Raw genomic sequence first — 7,762 nt, forward strand, 5'->3', positions numbered from 1 at the left:
GGGGTTATAAGTATTCGAATATGGATCGTTTCCTAGTCTGCGAGCTTGTTGGACTTGAGCTTGCTGAACCTGCTCGTGCATAAACTCAGAAAATTGAGGTGCAGCTGGGCATTCACTAACAAAATGGTTCGGATTTGCACACAATGCACAAACTTCTTGGATTGGGTTAGGTGGAATCGGGGATTGTCCAGTATTTAGGAGACGGTCTAATTTTTGGGATAGTTCGTCTACCTTACTGTGGATATCCATGATGTTTCCAATCTGATAAATTCTATTTTTTTTTTGTTGAAGTATGGGTTGTTCTCTAGAGGTGGCAGACATATGATGTAGGAAATTCTCACTAAGTGTTTCAAAGAGCTGCCAGGCTTCATCCTCACTCTTTAGCATGAATATCCCACCACATGATGCATCAACCATTTGTCGGTGTTTCTCCAACAGACCATCATAAAAATACTGACAAAATTATCATTTAGGGACAGCATAGTGTGGACATTTACGAATGAGGTCCCTTAACCTTTCCCATGTCTCATAAAAAAGTTCACCCTCCAATTGGAAAAAACTAGTGATAGACTTTCTAATTTGATTTATTTTTCCAATTGAAAAGTAATTTTTGAGAAATTCTCTTTGAAGATGATCCCAAGTTGAAATGGTTATAGAGTCTAAGGAGTTTAACCAATGCTTGGCTTTGTCCTTAAGTGAGAAAGGGAACAGTTTCAACTTAAGGGCATCATCGAAGAAGTTTTGGATTTTTACTGTGGAACAAATTTTAAAAAATTCATCCAAGTGTTTGTATGGGTCCTCGTTACTAAGTTCATAGAATGATGGCAATATTTGAATAATGCTAGACTTAATCTCATATTAGGTAGCTTCTATTGGAGGTGCTTGAATGCATAGAGAGTAGGTATACGAGGATGGAGTGAAATATTCTCTCAATGAGCATGGAGGATTAGCCTTACCAGGTGCAGCCATGTTTCTAACTCGAATAATCCTAAGAGTCTTTTCTAATTCTTCGTCTAATGGTTGTAAGTCGGATTTTAGTGATCGTCGACCTAACATGCAACTAAAAGGTCTATATAGGACTATCCTAGTCTGTTAAGGATTTTTAAGAGGAGAGGAGAAGAGAGAAAAGAGTTCTAAAGAAGAGATCCTAAAAAATCCTAAAACTAATAGAAGAATTAATTATGGTTAGATTTTAATTATAATCAAGTTAGCACGTAGTGGACTCTCTATCCTAAAGTTATCCTAGTTCTAGACAGCTCCTAACTGTAGTTAGCCTTCAAGCCCTCCAAGTCGGAGCTTGACCAACCAACTGGTCAGATAAGTGTAAGGTCGGTGGGAGTCCCCTCGTTGCTTTTCTTAGACACCAATTAAATTGGCCAGATCAGCGAACGGAACCAATTAAAAACCACGTTCCTTCGGGCCCAATCATCCCGCAAACCACTTGCCTAGACACCAGCTAGCTGACCAAGTCTAACCTGGTTCAACTCTCAGGGTCACTTATCCTAATGAGCTCGAAATTCTTAGGGGTCAACGTCTAATTAATTTTAGATTAAGGTCTAGGTTATGCAAATGCAAGGGAGTGATTTGTGGGCCAAGGAAGGATGATCAAATCTCCACCTTATCTTAGTTAATGGGTTGCACCCTTAAAGTTCATTATGAAGATGCAATACAAAGAAACAAGGTGTCCAATCAAGTTAGAAATTTTTATATTTGAGGTTACGCTATTTTAGTTAAGTGTTATGAAATGTCAGTAGTTTTTTTTTTTTTAATTCAACTGTGCCAAGGTCCCCGGCAATGGTGCCAAAATTTGATGCGTAGTCGTTGATAGCACCAAAAATAACTCTACTCACTACGTAGGTAGGATGAGTCGAGTTCGTATCCTCAGGGACCTTGGGCTAAGTTAAGATTATAAAATAAAAGAAAGAAGCATTATTTTGATTTAGAGAATAAATTATTTTAAAATTGATGTAATTAGAAAATAAAGAGCTCGGGAGTTTTGAATTAATTTTGCACTAGTAGAGTTGTATCTCTTTTTTTTATATTTAAATAGATGCGATTAATCTTAAAAAAAATACCTATCTTTTCTCGGCACACCCCGTACCCGTAGATCATGGCGTATTTTCAAAAGTATTAGGTAAACAACTCTTCTTTCCTCGGTATGCCTCGTATCCATAGATCACGGCACGTCTCCAGAAAGTAAAAGTTGTTCCTAATATTAATCTAACAGGAAAGCATAAATAAAAGCATATGAAAAAGAGCAAATAAAGAACTCATGATGATTTAAATAAAAAGTATAATCTTTATTACATATAAAGAAATACAAAAAAATTTAGAATAATAAATCCACTCTATGTCGTTATAAAATTTCTTCTCCACTCCCGAGACTGCTAGCCTAGCTGCTCATGAAGTAGTCCATTTCTATTCCTCTATGCAAGGCTCTAGAAGAATTTTTGGGCTCTCCCTCCAATGAGAGTACAAAAGCCTTTTTATAGGTGTTAGGAGGGAGGAGTTTTACTTGATTTTTCGATGTAGGACTAAAAAAAATACTAAGGACTAAAAGATGGATGGATGAGATGGAAAGGTCACAAGCAGATAAAGAAAATACAAATTCTTCCTCTTGAAGTATTTTCAAGTATTTTTTTTTTTCTTTAATTTTTAGATCCAGCTATCTGTTCGCCACTGTGTCCACGCGCCCACAATGCCGCACGAACCTGCCACACCATGCGAACCCACCGTGCTGCGCCCGTCGTGCCGCGATGCCACGCCCGATGTCGCGATGCCACGCCCACGCGTCCGCCCGCGCATCCACTCGCACGAGCCTTCCGCGCGCCGCTGTTTACGCTCCAAATTACATAAAGAAACTTTTGTTTCTTTAAAATGACATCTATATCCTTTTTGGGTTCCTTGCATAGTATCTTCATTTTCTATAATACCGTATGCATCCTTCTTTTATTTAAATTTTATTTTAAGTCTAATTTTCTTCAAACTTGAGTCTTTTTGATCTACGAATCGGATTCTTTGTATCGGCGATCACCTTTTCTGTAAAATATAAAAAAAAGTATCAAATTTTTAATAAATAAAATAAATTAAATATAATTTTTTATTTTAAATGACTTAAATTAAGTGTTTATCAATATTCTATGTCGAAAATATGACATCCTATATTAAACTTATGATGGTCTGTAGGTAATCAGCCTCTCGATTATAGATTAAATAATATTATGACATCTTAGAGTAAAATTATGACTGTAGTTAAATATTATCAATTTCTACAGGTAAAGCACCCCAAACGAGATATTTTTTGTCATTTTTTTGACATCGTGGATTAGAATTATGATATTCTAGATTAAAATTATAACATCCTATAGTCGAAAAGTCTTTCAACATTAATTTTGACAATATTATAACATCATAGTCCAAAATTATGACATCCTATAGGTAAAATATCTCAAAATTTGAATTTTTTATCAATTTTATGATATACTGTATCTAAATCATGATATTTTATATTAAAATTATAATATCATATAGCTATAAATAACCCTGAAGAAGATTTTAACTATACTAAGACATCCTAGACCATAATTATGATATTGAAGGTGACCTTCTATGTTAAAATTATGTCATCATCTGTCAAAATTATGATATCGTAAGTTAAAATTATTATATCCTGTTGGCAAATCACCTCTAAGAAATAGTCTTTGTTCCATTAAAAAAAATGACATTATATTTCTAACTTTTGACAATGTAAGTTTAAATTATGACATCATCACCACAATATTCATCTTGAAGTGTAATTTCTGATAATGTTATAACTTCCTATTGTTGACTATCTAATTCTTTATTGTAGTGTCAAGTCAAGCTCTCCTAAGAATTTTTCAATGTGGGACTCTAATTTTTAAGAACTCTTGTAAATCTACAGTGTATGTTCAAAATGTGCAGAAAATAAATTTTTCTCCTGCGTACATAGAGTTTATCCAGAATTCTCCATTTGGCACCTATGTTGACATGGAGCCTTTTGTTGTAGATGGGGTGTTGCTCTCGAACATCATAAAATATCATGTTGGAGGAGATCAATTCATTATTGGTGAAAAAATTATAACATTCAGTGCCAAGGAAGTGACACTTACTTTGGGGCTTTCATGTCACGGAATCAAAATCTCAGCCACCATAAAATATCCAAAGAAGACTGATAGATTGTTTGAGAGGTTTGAAAAGAGGTTTGGAAAGAGGTTGAACCTGTAGCATAGGAGGTAAGAGTCTCTGATTGGTCAGCTAAAGATATCTAATAGAAAGAAAGACATTAAAGATACTATCAGACTTTGGATAGCACATATGCTTACCCTTTTTTTGACTCTAAAGTCAAATTAGACAAGTCCAAGAGAACTGATCCCCTATTTGAATGACTTGTCTGGATTGGGATCAATTGCGTAGGCTGTTACAATCAAAAACTTGATGGTTGAGGTCCTTCCAGAGATTGTAGACTACCTGAGGTCTGGGGAGCCACGTCAAGCAAAGAGGGTTGACAAGGGTACAAGACAGTCCACTCTTCTTGACTGTTCGGTAGCCCTTATGGTAATGATAATATATAGTACCTCCAGTCTAGCCCTTCGTTTTAACTCTTTTGTAGTCTGACACATGAAATGCTTATTTGCAGGTGTGGTTTCTCGACCATACCTATATAAGACCCTCTTCTAATCCTTCAAAATTTTTTAGATTGTTGAGATAACGTGACTACAGAAAATGGAGTCACGATCCAAATTTTGATAAAATCCAACCCCATGAGATAAACTCAGATATGGGAAAAAAAAATTCTTTCTCATAGGATGTTATATATTTTATAGGATATCATAAAATTTTTTATAATAATTTATTGATTTCATCTTCTTCTTGCTTTATTACCAGGTCTTGGATGCTCTTTGACCTACCCCAGTAGAGCTGTGGCTTCTCAGTTTTGTTGGAGCAAGGCCAAAAAAGAAGAAAAATCCTGATGAAGCAAAGCAAGAGTCATCTAATCTGGTTTGCTGTGCAATGTGTGAAGGACTGAAGAATGAAATTGAGGAGCTTAGGAAAAAGCTCCTCATTCATGAAAAGCTATTGAATCTTTGACCAAGAAGGAGATCAAGGGTAAGAAGGAGGAGGAGGAAAAAAAGTAGGAAAATGAAGAAGAGTAAGAAAAAGATGACAAAGAATATGATGACCAAGAGGAATAGAAGAAAAAGGAAATGAAGCAGTTTAGAAAGAGGAAGAAGGAGAAAGAGGAGGAGGAGAAGAGGTCGAAGGAGGAAGAAAGAAAAAATGAGGAGGAGAAGAAGTCGAAGGAGGAAGAAAAGAAAAATGAGGAGAGGAAGAGGGAAGAGGAAAGGGGAAGAAAGGAGGAAGAGAAGGAGAAGAGGGAGGAGGAACAAAGAAAAAAGGATGAGGAGGAGAGGAAGATAAAGAAGAAGGAGAAGAAGGAGGAGAAAGAAAGGAAAAGAAAGCAGCGGGAGGAGAAAGAAAAGAAAGGAAAAGAAAGCAGCGGGAGGAGGAAGAAAAGAAAAGGAAGGAGGAGGAGAAGAAGAAAATGGAGGAGGAAGAGAGGAAGACTAAGGAGGAAGAAAAGAGAAAGAAAGAGGAGGAGGAGGAGAAGAGAGAGGAGGAAGAAAAGAAAAAGGAGGTGGAAGAGAGGAGGAATAGAGAGGAGGAAGAAAAGAAAAGGAAGGAAGAGGAGGAGGAGAAGATGAAGAAGAAGAAAGAGAAGGAGGAGGAGAAAGAGAGGAAGAGGAAGCAGCTGGAGGAGGAAGAAAGGAAAAGGAGGGCGGAGGAGCAGAAAAAGAAGAGGGAGGAGGAAAAAAGAAAAAGGAGGGAGGAGGATGATGGGAAAAAGGATGAGGAGGAGAAGAGGAAAAGATGGAAGGAAGAAAGCAAAAGAAAGAGGAGGAAGAAAAGAAGAAAAGGGACGAGGAGGAAAGGAAAAAGGAGGAGGAAAAGAAGAAGAAGGAGAAGAAGAAGAGAGAGGATGAAGAAAGGAGGATGAGGGAGGATGAGGAGGAGAAGAAGGAGGATGGGGAGAGGAAGAAGGAGGGGGAGGAAGAGGAGAAGGGGGGAGAAGAAGACAAAATCGATATCGTGCATTAGGAAAAATCTCCCTGACAGCAATCTTGATCATCTTATTCTAGTTGGTGATGATGGCATTAAGTACTTTACCACCATTTTCATGTAGTCATGACTAAAATATCCATTTAAAAGTCTCCATCTTCTCATCCGACAACAATGCACAGTCAAGCAGAATGGACTATCCATGGTGGTTAACTCTAACAAATGGATAGAGTGGCATTTGATATGTATTCGTGAGGTAAATGCAGTCAAAGGTCAATACATTATTAAAGTAAGTGCATGCCATTCTTGACCTTGGATGGATCCAGTGAAGCGAAAATTCAGTGCAGGGGCAAAATGATAATTTTAAAACTTTTTCAAAATTACTATTTTACAGTAGAATTATTAATTAATCTCATTAATTAATATTAATTAACCCTACACTAGGATCTAAATATGATATAACAGCATGCATTTAAATTTGAAATTCAAATTTGAAACAGTAAACTTTTTACTGTACTGTGTTCAGAACACATCACCTTTTGCGGATAGTCGATCACCACAATCTGATCACCGTCGAGGGGCTCTGATCATCACGTCACAGCCACACTAGTGTCTGACCTCTGCAGATCGTCCACATGAAGCTCCTGTCTGATCGGCTCCTCACGAATGCTAGTTCGTGATTTCACTTTTTTGATGGCTGATGTTGATCGAACTCCTTCGATCGATGTGTGCCGACTCTTCGGATACTCTGGATCATCTGTACGATTGGTTGAGAGGCTGATGGATCTCTCCCTAAAATTTGGTGGACTCACAATACTCGTGGCACACCAATCTCACTTCCCGAACCCTAGGTAGAAACCCTAGGGTACACACCAAAAACCCTGCACCCACTTTTCTCTCCTTTTTCTCTCCTCTCGATAAATTTTGAACACTTTAATATTTTTTCAGAACCTCCCCACGCCCCTTATCTCTTCTTTCCTTTTTTTTTCCCACGCCCCCTCCCTTTCCCATTTTATAAAAGATCGCAAGAGATATTGAAAGCGTGTGAGTGGATAAGAAGAGGTGGTTGCTCACTTAAATTCAAATCAAATTTGAATTCAAGTGTCAACCAATCTTATCCTCATCCATTTATGTGAGAAAGAAGAGATGGCGTGGCTTTTTTTTGTGCATGGAGACTTTCACGAGAAACCATTTCTCGTGTGGAATATGGGGCGCACAAAAGAGGATAAGCTGGCGCATGGTTATTTGGTTGTCTATTCAAATTCAAAATTCCTTTGAATTTGGATGGGTAACAAACCAAGTTAATCCAAATAATTGGCGCACAGAAATATGGGCGTGAGAGAGCTTTGCATGGGAGAAAATTCATGAGAAAATTTCTTCTTGCAAATTCAAATGGGTGCAAAAAAGTTGGGTGGCGCAGGGAATTTAAAACAAGGTGGTTTGATTCAAATTGAGCCAACCTAATTAAAATAGGTTATGCACAATTAGACCAGATTAAACCCAACATAATTAGGCTTAATTAGGCTCAATAAAATCTTAATCAAATTAGGAATTAACTAAGCCTAACCCCTGATCAAATCAGGGACTAAACCACCTTAGCGATTAGATCAACACTTAACCTAATCGGGTCAATCCAAACTGAATCCAATTCAATTAGACTTGATCTAAAAATAATTACTCAATC

General features: G+C 37.2%; 1 non-coding gene across 1 annotated transcript; it reads left to right on the forward strand.

Annotated features, from left to right (window-relative positions):
• The first annotated feature begins 475 nt into the window (after positions 1–475).
• Positions 476–581, forward strand: LOC140856773 (small nucleolar RNA R71). The gene has a single exon (XR_012140375.1). It is a non-coding gene; the product is annotated as a small nucleolar RNA R71 (small nucleolar RNA).
• The last annotated feature ends 7,181 nt before the right edge of the window (positions 582–7,762 follow it).

The sequence above is a fragment of the Elaeis guineensis genome, chromosome 3, assembly GCF_000442705.2.
Source record: "Elaeis guineensis isolate ETL-2024a chromosome 3, EG11, whole genome shotgun sequence".
NCBI lineage: Eukaryota > Viridiplantae > Streptophyta > Magnoliopsida > Arecales > Arecaceae > Elaeis > Elaeis guineensis.